The sequence below is a fragment of the Mustela nigripes genome, chromosome 6 (genome assembly GCF_022355385.1).
Source record: "Mustela nigripes isolate SB6536 chromosome 6, MUSNIG.SB6536, whole genome shotgun sequence".
In the NCBI taxonomy this organism is placed as follows: Eukaryota; Metazoa; Chordata; class Mammalia; order Carnivora; family Mustelidae; genus Mustela; species Mustela nigripes.
In genome coordinates this window covers 17,443,943-17,459,151 of record NC_081562.1, presented here as the reverse complement: position 1 = coordinate 17,459,151, position 15,209 = coordinate 17,443,943, and the positions used below count along the sequence as shown (strand labels likewise).

Sequence of the window (15,209 nt, the reverse complement as noted above, 5' to 3'; positions counted from 1 at the left end):
CTTTCATTTGCCTCAGCCCCTTTCTTCTATAACACTATTCCTTGCACTCATGCAAACTGACTGAGCTCTGATGACAGGCCCGAATTTCGTCCACTGATGCTAGTTTGACCTCCAACTACCCCAAATAAAAACCCTTCCTTACCCAGGACTGTAAGTTTGACACCAAGGTGAGCAGGTGTCACTCTCTCTCTGGTATCAAAGCTGACAGGAGCTGGTCTGGTGGCTGTCACGTGCCTGGCCACCAGCCCCATGGAGAGGCAGCACACAAAGAGAGACACAGAGAGGAGAGACAGAGGAGGGTCTCTACGAGGTCTGGTTTTGGGTTCTACATGTTGTCTATGCCAGTCCAAGTTGGGTTTTCCTCCCTAGAAAATAAGTCCTGAGTAACGCACCCTGTGCCTAGCAATGTTCCAGGAATAATAACCACAAAGGAGAAGTTAATGTTGACCCTTGCAATGCTGCTCGCTAGCTCCTTTCATCTGGATTAACATATATACCCACCTCTCCACCACAGTTGTGGGTGATGCGCACTGCACAAGAAATCATTACAGAGCTTATAAGGAGGGAGACGAGGCTGGCTCGTATCCAAGAGAGAGCCAAGGGAGGTGGCAGTACAGAGAATGAGAGATGCACTGAAAGGAGTCCAGAGGGGGAGAGACTGTGAACTGGCCTTTCATTTCCAACATTCAATAATCATCCCTCTGGTTACCCATGAGATGGTTCCCTCATCTCCATGAGACCAAACAGTGAGACAGGGACAGGTTTGCGTGATTTCATCTTCATTTCACCAAACCAGGGTATATTCCCGGCAAGAAAAGGAAACCTTCCTTTAAACTAACATTTTTTCAGGAAAATATTTGAAATCAAGGTGTTGGAGATGGAAATCCCTGTCCCGCCTCCCTTCTTAGCGGCTCGTCAGTTACAAGCACCTTCTTCCTCCCACCGCCATAGGAATTCAAGCCCACGCTTCTGTCCCATTCACTGCTGGTTCTCCAAAAGAGGTCCAGCCGCTCATCTGTCGGAAGCCAGACCGGAGAAGAGCTCCTTCAAACCCATCTGAAGGCAAAATGATGACAGCGTTCCGAGGAGTCCAGGGGAGGGGTTGGCAAACGGGGGCCTGCAGACCTGCTGCCCGTGTTTATAAAGAAAGGTGTGTTGAAACGCCCACGCGATTCATCACGTGTTATCTATGGCTGTGGACACTGAGGAGTTGTGTGGAGAACTTTAAAACACTTCCCCACTTGTTCCTTTAAGAAAAAGCCTGTTGACTCCGGCTGAAAGCAAAGCTTGAAACCTGCTAAGTCAGCAGCCTATGCAACAGTTTTGGGGTCACTTCTGCCCCAAACTGAACTGCCCCCTTGGATCTGCCCCTTGGAGAACATCTTGGTGCTCAGAGAGCGAATGTTATCCCATCCAAATCAGTCTTATGCTTTGTTCCTACCTTCCCTGCCACTCACTTTAATATTTGTTTCATTTCAATCTTCCATATCCATAGCCCATGCATATGCGTTACCTCTGCCTCCTACTCCCTAAATCACTTAATCACCCAGCCCAGGCCTGTTTCCACCACATTCTTCCAACTGTGGAACTCATACTCACGATTAGGTTTGCCAATGCGGGAGGTCCTAGCAAGAGATCAAAGGCAGGAAGAGTGGGGCTGGGTTTTTACTTCCCCCATTCTTTCCTGCTGGAAGCTGCGGGTTTGCTGCGTCCTCCTACCAGAGCACACTCCTGTCTGGGCAGCCCCTTCCTTCTGCTACTCTCCATAGATTCTGGAACTATTAATTCCATCTCCTTGTTTCTTGAGGTCTGGGAGCTAATGGTTTCCTGATGTTGCAGACGTGGGGGAAATACCTTGTCTCCTATCAGTTTTCCTAAACCCTGCTCCTATCTTTGGCCCTCCGTATGTCTTGTTTCGAGAAATGTCTCTTTGGACCTTTGCCCATTTTAAAAATTGGGTTATTTATCCTTTTTATTATTGAGTGGTAGGAATTCTTTATATATCCTGGGTATAGATCTACTATCAGATAAGAGATTTGCAAATATTGTCTTCCACTCTATGGGGTTTTTTTTCCCCACTTTTTAAAAATTTATTTTTCTTTTTTTTTAAAGATTTTATTTATTTATTTGGCAGAGAGGGACACAGCGAGAAAGGGAACACAAGCAGGAGGAATGAGAGAGGGAGAAGCAGGCTTCCTGCTAAGCAGGGAGCCCAATGCGGGGCTTGATCCCAGGACCCTCGGATCATGACCTGAGCCAAAAGCAGATGCATAACGACTTAGCCACCCAGGCACCCTTTTCCCCACTTTCTTGATGGTGTCCTTCAAAGCACAGATTTTCATTTTAATGAAATATAGCTATCTATTTTTTCTCTCTTGTCTCTAGTATTTTTGGTGCTCTATTAAGAAGAACTTGCCTAACCCAAGGTTTCAGAATTTACTCCTGTATTTTCTTCTAAGAGTAGCCTTTACATTTAGGGCACCTGGATGGCTCAGTGGGTTAAGCATCAGCATTCAGCTCCGGTCATGATGTGAAGGTCCTGGGATGGAGCCCTGTCTTGTTCGGGCTCCCTGCTCAGTGGGCATCGGCTTCCCCTCTGCCTCTGCTCCTTCCTACCCCCACTCGTGCTCTCTTGTGCTTGTGCTCACTCTCAAATAAATAAATAAAATCCTTAAGAAAAAAAAAATAGAATAGCTTTTGCATTTAGGACAATATTGAGCTGATTTTTGTGCATGTTGTAAGGAGGGTTCCAGCTTCATTCTTTTACATGTAAATATCCAATTGTTCCAGCACCATTTATTGAAAGGAGTTCTGCTTCCCCATCGAACTGTTTTGGCACAGGAACAACAAACAGAAAATCAATTAACCATAAACATGAAGGTTTATTCCTGGACTCTCAATTCTGTTCCATTAGTCTATACGTCTTTCTTTATGGCCGTATCACACTGACTTCGTAATACATTTTTAATGTATTTTTGCAAAGGTATCAATTCACAGTAGACTGAAAAAGAGAAACCCCACTGTGTGTGTGTGTGTGTGTGTTTCCAATCTCAACAAGCAATTCTCCAACATCAGCTGAGTGTCCTATAATTCAACTGAGTTCTGACACCATTTACCTGTAGATAGTGTCAGATTCCTCAGGGGCAGAGCTCAGTCCCACAAGACCATCTCTCCTCCCTTCCAGTCGTCAGTTGGAAGTCCGTGTTGTCACTTGTGCTGCTGACCATGAACTGTAGATTGGAGATTTCCATGACCCCACCTCCTTGAGGTCAGTTAATTTGCTCACAGAACTCAAGGAACATTTACTGACATTTACCAGCTTATCATAGAGGATATTGTAAAGGAAACAGATGGACCGTCTGAGCGAAAAGAAGCACAGGGCAAGCTACATGGGAAGGGACACAGAGCTGGTGTGACCTCCCTAGGGGCACCAATATTCCAGAACCTCCACATGGTCACCTACCTGGAAGATCTCCAAACCCACATCTTTGGGGCTTTTACAAGGCTTCATTACACATAGGCTCGGTTGATTAAACTTTGGCCGTTGGTGGCTGACTTCGATCTCCACCCCTCTCTCCTCTCTGACGGTGGGTGGGGGTGGCTGGTTGCTGCATTGAGAGCCGCACCTCTCTAAACACCTGGTTGGTTCCCCTGGCAACCAGCCCCCATCCTTAGGGGCTTTCCAAAAGTCACTCGATGACACAAACTCAGCTGTGTTTGAAAGGGGTTTGGTGGCAAACATCAAGACGCTTTTCTCCTCTTATTACTTAAACAATTCTAAGGGTTTTAGGAAGACCAAATATCTATTACTTATAATAAATCGTAAGATCACAAAACCCAGCTGGATCTTCACCACAAATAGCTTGAGACACCCTGGCCAGGCGGATTCTCCCTGCCCCTCCCAGCGGCTCTGGAGGACCACGTGAATGATGGCGTGTGTGAGGCAGCACGTGCTCGTTCTATCGCAGTCTCTCCTGCCGTGTTGTAATTGCTCAGCATTCTGTCTTCTCTTCACCATGAATTCTTGGAAGGCTAGGGCATCTTTTGTTATTCCCAGCATAGGGACCAATATAGACACTCCATAAATGTTAGTTAAATGAATATATAAATGAATAACATTATTTTTTTCCCACGGGCAAACTCAGAAAACAGCCTTCAATTTTGGATTTGAGGATCGTGAACAGAGCACAGTTTACACACGTTGAGATGCTCTGGTAGAGCGTTTCTTAAGTGTCTGTAGAAATATTATATTTTCCAAAAAGGGAGGGAAAGGAGAATCCTATGCGCAAATGAGATGGGAAATTCTGAGGTCAAAACTAAGTGGAAGAAAAAATTCTTTTAACTGCAGGACTTTTTAAAGCCTGTACTATAGGGACGCCTGGGTGGCTCAGTTGGTTAAGCAGCTGCCTTCGGCTCAGGTCATGATCCCAGCGTCCTGGGATCGAGTCCCACATCGGGCTCCTTGCTCGGCAGGGAGCCTGCATCTCCCTCTGCCTCTGTCTGCCATTCTGTCTGCCTGTGCTTGCTCGCTCTCCCTCTCTCTCTGACAAGTAAATAAAATCTTTAAAGAAAAAAAAACCAAAACGTGCATTATGATTCCCGTGAGGGTTAATTGGCTTGCAGCTCTTCCCCTTTCTGGGAAAACATTTCTCTAGGACTACCGGCCTAGGGGCCACACTTTAGGCAATACTTATCTTATCTCTAGATTTGAATTTAAAAGAAGATGAAACCATCCTTTGCCGTTCAGCGAGGTTGGAGGTTCTACCAACCATTACTGAGTGTTTGCCCCGTGTCCAGGGGCACACATAGAGCTCTATACAATCAATCCCAGGGGGCAACATTCAGCGAGACTCCAATGACTGACACCCCCCCCCCCCATGGTTGTGCAGCACGGTGGCTCACCCTGCTTCCTCCACCTGTCATATCTCGTTTTTCAGTTTAACTCATCCCTCCCCATACCACACCACCACCATGCTCAGAAAAACCTTGCCTAGCACACTCGTGACTCTTGCACAAAAACCGTAGGTAAGAACGTATGTAATTTGCGTACCAAACCTCTTTCAACTGGCTTGATGCAAATAGCAACATAGATATTTGCAAGATAAAGTGCAGCATGGCTTTGTCCTTTTCTTGTTTTTCTTCTCAGTGATACCAGATTGTGTTTCTGGTGGCTGAGTCTTATTTGCCTTGGGCCATTTTAAAATTTCCTTAACTAGATAGGATTGAACAGGTCAACTGTTGAATTCCAGAGAAGTCTTAAGGTTCTAGGGGCAATGCAGGGACCAAGAGAGGCAACTCAACAAGAGGCACCAGTGGCAGTATCGTAGCCAATGAGGTTTATCTGAGGCGCGATTATTGCTATTTATTCTTTAACAAAGGAGAGAACCAATGCTGGAAGGCTTAGCGTTTGGAGCTGTCAATTCACTTGTGCATGAAATCACAGAACCAAAATCCTTCGGGCTTGCTATCAATAAAGATTTTTTTTTTTTAAGATTTTATTGATCTATTTGACACAGAGAGAGAGATCACAAGTAGGCAGAGAGGCAGGCAGAAAGAGAGAGAAAGGTAAAATCTGGCTCCCCACGGAGCAAGGAGCCCAATGTAGGGCTCAATCCGAGGACCCTGAGATCATGACCTGAGCCAAAGCTAGACACTCAACCAATTGAGCCACCCAGGCGCCCCTCAATAAAGTTTTTTAAACATACATTTTGAGGGGTGCCTGGGTGGTTCAGTGGGTTAAACCTCAGCCTTCGGCTCAGGTCATGATCTCAGGGCGCTAGGATGAAGCCCTGGCACCGGCCAGGGAGCCTGCTTCCCCCTTCTCTCTGCCTGCCTCTCCACCTACTTGTGATCTCTCTCTCTCTGTCAAATAAATAAAATCTTTAAAAAAGATATTAATTTTGGAGGAGGGATTGATCTGGAAGTTTAAAGTTCTGCCATTTTAATATTCAAGTCAGTCTACGTTTACCTTTTTATTTTTTGGTGCATTACAGAATTCTCATTAAATCATGCTTAGAATGCATTCTCATCCCATTTTCATAGTTATCTTTCAGGACTGTTTGTGGCTAGTAGTTCTCCCTAGCAGGTGAGGGCCCAGGGAAAAGTACATTCTGTCCCTTCCTCCCAGCTCAAAACCTTTACGGAAGATTAACTGATACTAAAATTAATGCACCAGACTACCTCAAGTGGAAGATAAGACACAACAAGATGACAGAGGGGTAGGAGGGAGCCCAGGATCCCCTAACCCCCCTGCCTGTCTGCAGTGTTGGAGGAATCCATGGGCAGACCATGTGGAGGCCTGATTTAAGATCTAATTAAAAAGTTATTTTTGGGGGCGCCTGGGTGGCTCAGTGGGTTAAGGCATCTGCCTTCGGCTCAGGTCATGATCCCAGGATCCTGGGATCGAGTCCCACGTCGGGCTCTCAGCTCGGCAGGGAGCCTGCTTCCTCCTCTCTCTCTGCCTGACTCTGCCTACTTGTGATCTCTGTCAAATAAATAAATAAAATCTTAAAAAAAAAAAAAGCTATTTTTGTAATTGCCCGCTGGTTAGGCTATTGCCACACACCGTTGGCCACTACATAGAAGTTAGAGCCAGGAATCCCATTGGATAGAACCTTTCAAAGTATTAAGGCACAGACTAAACTAACAGGTGCGGGAAGGGAGGGACTGTGCATACCTGGGTGGCTCAGTTAGTTGTGTGTCTGCCTTTGGCTCAGGTCATGATCTCAGGGGCCTGGGATAGAGTCCAGCATTGGGCTCCCTGCTCAGTGGAGAGCCTGCCTCTCTCTTTCCCTCTGCCTGCCACTCTGCCTGCTTGTGCGCTCTCTCTCGAATAAATAAGTAAAATCTTAAAACAAACAAACAAACCAACCCAGAGATCTGCAGGACGAGAGGATCAGGCTCAAGTACTGGTAGTTCATCAATTTCTGCCCTAGATCTCAGACTCTCTTATACGCCGCTGCGCAGGAGAGGCTCTGGGGATAAGGCTGGTGTGATAGTTGGGCCTATGAATATATTTGGGACCTTGAAAAAAAAATTGCTCTAAAATACAAAGGAAAAAAAATCTCAAAAAGTTAATAAATGTTAAATAAATGTGTACAAAGTATCACATTTGTCAACTTCATTAATTGTTCAATCCAGTGTTCAAAAAAAGGTTCTTCTATTGGAAAATAATTCGTAGATTAACATAGTGGTTAAGAGCATGGATCGTGAAACCAAACTGCTTGTGTTCAAATCCTGATGCCTCCATTGACTGTGTGACTTCCCGCAAGTTACTCAATCTCTCTGAGCTTCCATTTCCTCCTCTTCTGTAGTCCTGTGGAAAAAATGGGAAGACTACTGACAAGATTTCAATAAACAAGATACTGAGCTCGGCACACTCTGAGTACTGGATGTCTACTAACTGCTGTTATTACATTACTCTCCCACTTGGAGAACATTCCAAACTATGAATGGGCTTCTAACAAATCAGAGCCAGATTAAATGAGTTACTCAACATAAGTCATTACAAGAGCAAAATTCTAAGAACTCTTTCCAAAGGATTTCTTAAAACATTTTTACCACTGAAATTTCCAAGCAAATACAAATATAAAGAAAAGAGTATATAATGAACCCCAGTACCTTCCACTCAGCTTCAACAGTCATCAACACACATCTACTCTTATTCATCTTTACCTCTGCCTCTTCCCCTACCCCTCCACCCAGGATTATTGGTGGGGGGGAGCCAGACATCCTATCATTTCACTTGTAAATATTTCAACATTTCTAAATGTTTTTAAAATATAACCTCAAAACCCCAAAACAACTTAAAAATTAATACCATCAAATATCTAGCCAGTGTTAAAACATTCGTACTTATGTATAGAATTGACTTTTTAATTTTTTTATTAAGATTCTATTTATTTATTTGAGAATGAGCTAAAGAGGAGAGAGACCGTGAACTGCGGAGGGGCAGAGGGAGAGGGCGAGCAGACTCCCCGCTGAGCGGGGAGCCCTGCCAAGCCCTGGGATTATGACCTGAGCTGTAGGCAGATGCTTAACCAACTGAGCCACCTACGCACTATAGAATTGACTTTTTAAATAGTTTGTTTGAATCAGGAGCCAGATAACGTCAGCTCACTGCAAATTAGTATCTCGAATACTTCTAAGCTATTGGGTTTTTGCCTTCATCTCTCTTCTGGTTACTTGCAGTTTTTCTTGTTGAATAAACTATGTTTGCTTGTCCTGTGGAGTTTACTATAGTCTGGATTTTGCTATTGGGCACCTTATGGCTCATTCAACATGTGACTGTAACTAGTAACAATCTAGACACTTGACTGGATTCAGATGAGGGATTTTTGCAGCCTCCTTCAGTTGTGTCTCCCTCAGGCCACACCTTGTCTAGTTGTTCTTTTCGAGATATTTGCAACCATTGGTGATCGTTTGGCTAGACCCATTAATTCACTAAAGTTGGAACATGGTGATGTTTTAATTCTATCATTCCTCTAATAGTTGGGATACTATAAAAAGGAAATAACCCATCATCAATTATTTGGTTACCCTGAAGTAGCATTTGTACAGAAAAGGCAAGAGAAATGTCTGATTCTTTCCTTTTACTTACTGGTTTTCAGAATCTTGAGTTGGTCCTCTAGTACCCTCTGAATGTGCCGCAGAGTGTTGGTTGTTATCTTGGTCTTAGTTCTTCACAGTGTGGTTACGCAGGCAATTTAAAAATTTCACTTGCAGTATTAAATATCGCTTTTTTATAATTTCCTTTTTTTTTACTGTTATATAAAATATTACATGGTTCCTTGAATCTACAAAACAAGGTATACTCAAAGACATCAGCTTTTACTTCTGTTCTAATTCGTTTCTTCCCCTTTTCTATAGAAAACTGTTCCTTTCGAAAGCATACTGTTCTATTGTCCTTTTCTGTTCCAAATTAGTAAATATACATTTATCTTTGTCTCTCCTTCTTTTTATATAAACACTTGCATAATCTACTCACTTGTCTCCATTTTGATCAAATAACATTTACAGCAAAACCCAAAAAGTATATTTAATGCGTAAAGTGGTTGGGTGCTATTCTAATTTTGCCATAACAGGTAGACGGGCCTACAAAAGCTCAGAAAAAGTCAAGCCAGCTGATTTTATCTCCCCACTCAGACACAATCTGCCTCTGAGCGGGCCCAGTTTGAGGTCGATAGAGAGATTGCAATCAGGGCGCGGAACGTGGGAAGCTCCTGGGACGGCGAGGAAGTGCAGTTCTTGCCAGAAGCAGTTCCTGTGAGAATCGGGGTGCAGAGATGAGTCTTCAACGTCAGACCTTTGTGATGGGGTCAGGATTTGAAGACCTTTCCATGTCTCAGAAGGTAAGGTGGAGGCTCACCTTAAGTGAACCGCACTGGCTGTTTGGCTCTAACAATAACAGTGCGTTACAATGAAACCTTCCTGGTAGTTTCGTTTTGTTTCACTTTTTTTTTTTGTTTGTTTGTTTACAGACTCAAAACAACCCCATATAGAGCTATTAGGGACGCGGAGCATCAGAGCCAGAGGTCCGGATTCCACGAAAGGGGCGGGGCGGTGGGCGGAGACGGGGCGGGACCCGGGTGGGGCCTGGGCGTGTTGGAGGCGGGGCCGGTTGCCCTAGGGGAGGCGCTTTAGGAGGCCGGACAGGCTGCGTCTGGCGGAGCGGCGGGTCAAGCAGATCGCATCTTGCTCGCGTCTCATCCCGCACGTCCCAGCCTTTTCCTGCAGGATGATTTGTCCGGATAAGCCAACTTCACTCCGCATCTCCCTCGGGAGCCCCCAGGACCCTGCACGCCAGAAGGCGGACAAGGAAGTTGGGTCAACAGAGTGCATCAGCGAGGAAGGGAAGAGGAAAGGGACGAAGAAGACTCCGGAGGCTAGAAGAGTCTGGAATACCCCCTCTTCTGCACACAGTCTCAGGCTGCATCTTTGCGATATGGACTTGCTGAGAGATCTTGTCTTGTACCAAACATCTGCCCTTTCTTGTTCTTAAGTCATTTATTTGCTCAGACTGCCTTTGGTCTGCATTTAAAAGTATATTTCCCCTGCATTAAACGTGGCTCCATTTCTAATGGGAAGAGGAAGAACGTAGTAATTTGATCTCTTGGGAGGACTCTGCCAATGGGTCTCTCTCCTCGTCTTTTGATGCAGGAAAAGGGTACAAGATAAATGATTATGGATAAAAACACATCGATTAGGGCACATCCCTATATAGGATTCTATGTGACCATGAAAAAGCTGAAGGAAGATATATATGTAACCATGTGGAAGGATGTACATAGTATATTCATGGTTACAAAACAAATCAAGTTGCAAAATGGTATGTATGTTGGTAAAGGTACCAGAAAAGTTCATAGTAAACTGTTATCAAAAGTTCCTTCTGGGAAAGTGCCACTGTATCAGTGGCAATGCTTTCTGCTTCAAGTAAAGAGAACCCCAGCTCAGTAGCTCACATAATAAGGAAATTTATTCTCTTGTAAAACAAGAGGTCCATGGGGAGAGGGATTCAGGGGTTGATTAGCTCAGCAGCTCATATCATCACTGGGAACTCAGGTTCTTTCCATCTTTCAGCTTTGCTTTTCCCAGTGATTAGGCTTTGTTCTCAGGCAGCTCCCCTCCTGGGGGATTGGTGCAGTAGTTTCAGGAGAAATATTCAAACTGCCCATCCTTGGCAGAGAAGGTCAAAGTCACCTGCCAGAGGAGCCCCAGGTCTCCCAGAAACAAGCCTTAACATTCCTGCCACACTCTCATCATGGCCGGAAGCAGCCCCTAGGAAGCTTGGTTCAGATGCTCAGAACCTGCAGCCATGCTCAGTCCCTAGTGCTCCCTGCAGCAGCAGATCTGAGAGGACATTCTCATGACACCCACAAGCATTCGCTCTTTTTAAGAACAAATGCTGCAGGTGACGTCCCCTATGTGTCACATATGTCGCTTGTTCTTGTCCTAGCCGACAAGACCTTGATCATTAATTTAAAAATAAACCAATCAGAACCACACCTCAGACTCAGCAACTGCCCACCTCCTTGGAATCCTTTGGCTATTGTGGGAAGGATAAGAAACTGGGAAAAAAAAAAATCCAGGCCCTGTTAGGAAGAAGGAAGTGGAAATGAATATCAGATAAGGAACCAACAAGGTGTGCTACAATGGGAGAGAGGGACCCTTTAAATCTGTATATTTCTGTATAGTTTGGATTTTTATGAGCTTATATTACTTGTAGAAATGGCTATTTTAGTTAGGCAGTTAGACAAGGACACTTGGCATCAGAAAGAAAAGTATTTGTTTCCATCTTATGATTTATAATCTGTAATCTTGAGCAAGTAATTTAACATCTTCAAGTCTTTATTATTAAAAAGTTGAAAGTAATTCTCGAGTTGGAAAAAAGAAGGACAAGAAACATGAAAGAGATACGGGTTTCTCTTATGTCCTGGAAGGCAAATTATTTCCTATCTGTAAAGATTTAGAAACATATGTGTTAAATTATACTACTTGAGGTTTGGTATAGTTTGGGTATTTTAAAGAACTGGGAAAATGCAGTCCTCCTTCAGGCACATTAAAGAAAGTCACAATGATTTCTTTTTAACAAGTTGAATAGTGTTCTGTTTCCTCTCAACTAGTTTGTTGTTTAGAATGATGAAGTAATATATTTCCCCAAAAGTTGTGATGTTTGATTATGAGGTTGTGTGGCTATTTGTTTTAGATTGATTGATTGATGTAAATTCAATTTATTTATTTATTTTTAAGATTTTATTTATTTATTTGACAGAGAGAGATCACAAGCAGGCAGAGAGGCAGGCAGAGAGAGAAGGAGAAGCAGGCTCCCCGCTGAGCAGAGAGCCCGATATGGGGCTCGATCCCAGAACCCTGGGATCATGACCTGAGCCGAAGGCAGAGGCATTAACCCACTGAGCCACCCAGGTGCCCGATGTAAATTCAATTTAATTAACATATAGTGTATTATTAGTTTCAGAGGTAGAATTTAGTGATTCATCTGTTACATACAATACCCAATGTACATGACATCAGATATCCTCCTTAATGCCCGTCACTCACTTACTCCACCTCCCACACACTTCCCCCCCAGTAACCCTCCGTTTGTTTCCTATGATTAAGAGTCTCTTATGGTTTGTCTCCCTCTCTGTTTTCATCTTATATATCCTACCCTTTTTGCCTATGTTCATCTGTTTTGTTTCTTAAATTCCACATATGAGTGAAATCATATGATATTTGTCTTTCTCTGACTTATTTTGCTTAGCCTAATACCCTTATCCACACCACTGCAAATGGCAAGATTTCATTTTTTTTGATGGCTGCATAGTATTCCAGTGTGTGTGTGTGTGTGTGTGTGTGTGTGTGTGTGTGTGACTTCTTCTTTATCCATTTATCTTTCGATGGACATCTGGGCTCTTTCCAAATTTGGGCTATTGTTGATAATGCTGCTATAAACATTGGGGTGGTTGTATGGTTATTTTGAGAATGATCAATTCAGTTCTAGTTATTCATATACTTGTATCTAATCTTGGTTCGTAATCATTTAAGACTGAATCAAAGCCCACTCTCTTAATATCACTTTGAGTTGCCGGCTAAGAATACTGGTAAGTGGGAGAACCATCATTAAGTAGTAGATTAAGGTTTGGGTATTTTCTGAGAGCTACTGGAAGTTGGAGGGATGAAGTGGTCTTTAGAATCTAGGAAGTAACCTAAGAATTACAATCCACCCCCAACTTGTGGTGAGATCTTAGGAGTCATTTACCTTTGAGGCTTTTTTGTTTTGTTTTGTTTTAATTAAGGTTATTTATTTATTTGACAGAAACACAGTGAGAGAAGGAAAACAAACAGGAGGAGTGGGAGAGAGAGAAGCAGGCTTCCCGCTGAGTGGAGAGCCCAACTCAGGACTCGATCCCAGGACTCTGGGATCATGACCTGAGCTGAAGGCAGATGTTTAATCAACTGAGCCACCCAGGCCCTCCTTTGTGGCTTTTGTTCCTTGTTTACAAAACAAAAATAATTAAGCTTTTTGAAGATTATACCCTATCAGTTATCCATTGCTGCATTAAAAAAAAAAATTACCCTAAAATGTAGTGGCTTATGACAACAATCCTTTAATTTGGTCAGAGTTTCTTTGGGTTAGGAGTTTGGACTGAATGCAGCTAGATAGATGTTCTGAGCTAGGTAGTTTTTCTGCAGGGTTCCTCTGAGGTCACTCATGTAACTTGGCTGAGGGCTGATTGACCTAGGAGACTCTGCGGGAATTCTCATCTCTGCTCTTTAACTTCCAGGAAATGAGCTTAGGCTTCCTCACATGCCATTCTCTGAGACCAAGAGAAGAGAGAGTAAACCCAGGGGTCAAGCACTGTATCATACCTCCCAATGTCCATTGGTCAAAGCAAGTCACACGGCCATACCAAACACCAGCGTGGGAGGGGTCTACTCAAAAGGTTGACTACAGGAAAACCTCACGGAGTGGGAGACACTGTTGTAGCCATCTACCACCGGAACATCCCATAAATCAATCAGCAGATATGAAGAGGCATACTGTAAAGTTTGAAATACCAAGTGAGTTACAGTCATAAACCCTTGAGGGCAAAACAAGTGTTGTTACTCAGGGTGCATTTAAATCTGCAAGATACTTGGGGGAAAGAGGGCTTTGTGGACTCAAAATGAAGTTTACCAATATATCAAGATTTGTCTTATTTCTTTTTTTTAAACACTTATATATATTTTTTAAATTTATTTGACGGACAGAAATCACAAATAGGCAGAGAAACAGGCAGAAAGGGGGAAGCAGGCTTCCTGCTGAGCAGAGAGCCTAATGCTGGGCTCCATCCCAGGACCCTGGGATCATGACCTAACCTGAAGGCAGAGGCTTTAACCCACTGAGCCACCTAGGCACTCCCAAATTTGTCTTATTTCAAAAATGCCCTCGCCTGGGAACCTGGGTGACTCAGTTGGTTAAGCAGCTGCCTTTGCTTCAGGTCATGATCCTGGAGTTCCAGTTTCGAGTCCCGCATCGGGCTTCCTGCTTGGTGGGGAGTCTGCTTCTCCCTCCGACCCTCTCCCTTCTCCTGCGTGCTCTCTCTCTCTCCCTCTCTCTCTTTCTCATTCTCTCTCCAATAATGAAGAAAAAAGAAAAAAGAAAAGCAATGCCCTCACCAGATAAGGGAGCTGTGAACCATGACACACAGAGCCCAGCTTCCGTTTGGGTCCTCATCCTGGGACGTCCTCTGCTCCCTAACTCTCCATGCACCCAGAGCCAACTGCCTCCAAACACTTCACACAGTTTGCCAATTTCAGTTATGCACGCATTTGTTTGTTGTCCTTCTTCCCCAGGACAGTATGTAGAAAGCTCCGTGATGACAGGAATCAATGTCTGTTTCATCCCCCAGCTTATACCCAGAGTCCAGCACGGGAACTGGCACAGAATAGCAGCCTCATAAATATTTGTTGAGAAGTGAATGAAATGAAAAGCTGCACTTACACAACAAGCACCTCCTGATGTTGTTTCTCAGCGACAGGCATCTTCCATCCTGAGAACGCAATGAACTTTGTCTCTTACCGATGATTCATTCGATCGATAATTTGCCAGGGGAGGGCACCAGCTCCTTGCTTCAAACTCTTGTCTCCGCATACCTCTTCTGTAAATCAGTTCTTCCCTGAACTGTGGCAGAACCACATCCTGTGGATTCTATCTGAGCTCTGCCTCTGGAACCCCACATTTCCTTCTGCTGCTGCCTTAGGGGTCTTTGTTACTTCTTGCGGGGATTCCCAGCCTGGATTTCTAACTGGGCTCCTTGCCAACAGTCTTGCCCAATTCTGCCCCACCTCCCCGTCCGCTGCCAGGGAGATCATCACAAAAATATTTGAAAAACGAATTCTAGGGTTAAAGACCTCCCCAGCTCTCTAGAGATAAGATGTTCAAACATTTTGGCATGAGGTTTGAGTCTCCCATTGGCGTCCCCCTCCCAGCCGGTCTCCCAAGGCTCCTATCCCCCCATGCAGCCTCTACCCAGCCATAGGGAAGGTTCCAGTACTGCATGAACTTGCCTCTCTCGCTGCAAGGCCGTAATTTGATGCTGGGCATCTCCTTTACCTGACCTGTCTTGACTGTGCCCTGTGCAGCCAGAAATCTCCCTCCTGACTCAAAACGTCCTTCTCCCAGAGCCGGTTCAATCTCCATTGTTCCTATCTCTATTAAAATCTTCCTC

General features: G+C 44.2%; 1 long non-coding RNA gene across 4 annotated transcripts; it reads right to left on the bottom strand.

The window, feature by feature from the left end:
• Positions 1-7,065: 7,065 nt before the first annotated feature.
• Positions 7,066-14,759, bottom strand: LOC132019302 (uncharacterized). 4 transcript variants are annotated; one of them, XR_009404731.1, is made up of 3 exons: positions 14,483-14,759; positions 8,600-10,146; positions 7,066-7,315 (listed from the first exon to the last, which is right to left on the bottom strand). It is a non-coding gene; the product is annotated as an uncharacterized LOC132019302 (long non-coding RNA). The 4 variants fall into 4 exon arrangements; XR_009404733.1 differs by having other exon boundaries at positions 8,600-9,794; XR_009404732.1 differs by lacking the exon at positions 14,483-14,759 and adding an exon at positions 14,158-14,476.
• Positions 14,760-15,209: the final 450 nt, after the last annotated feature.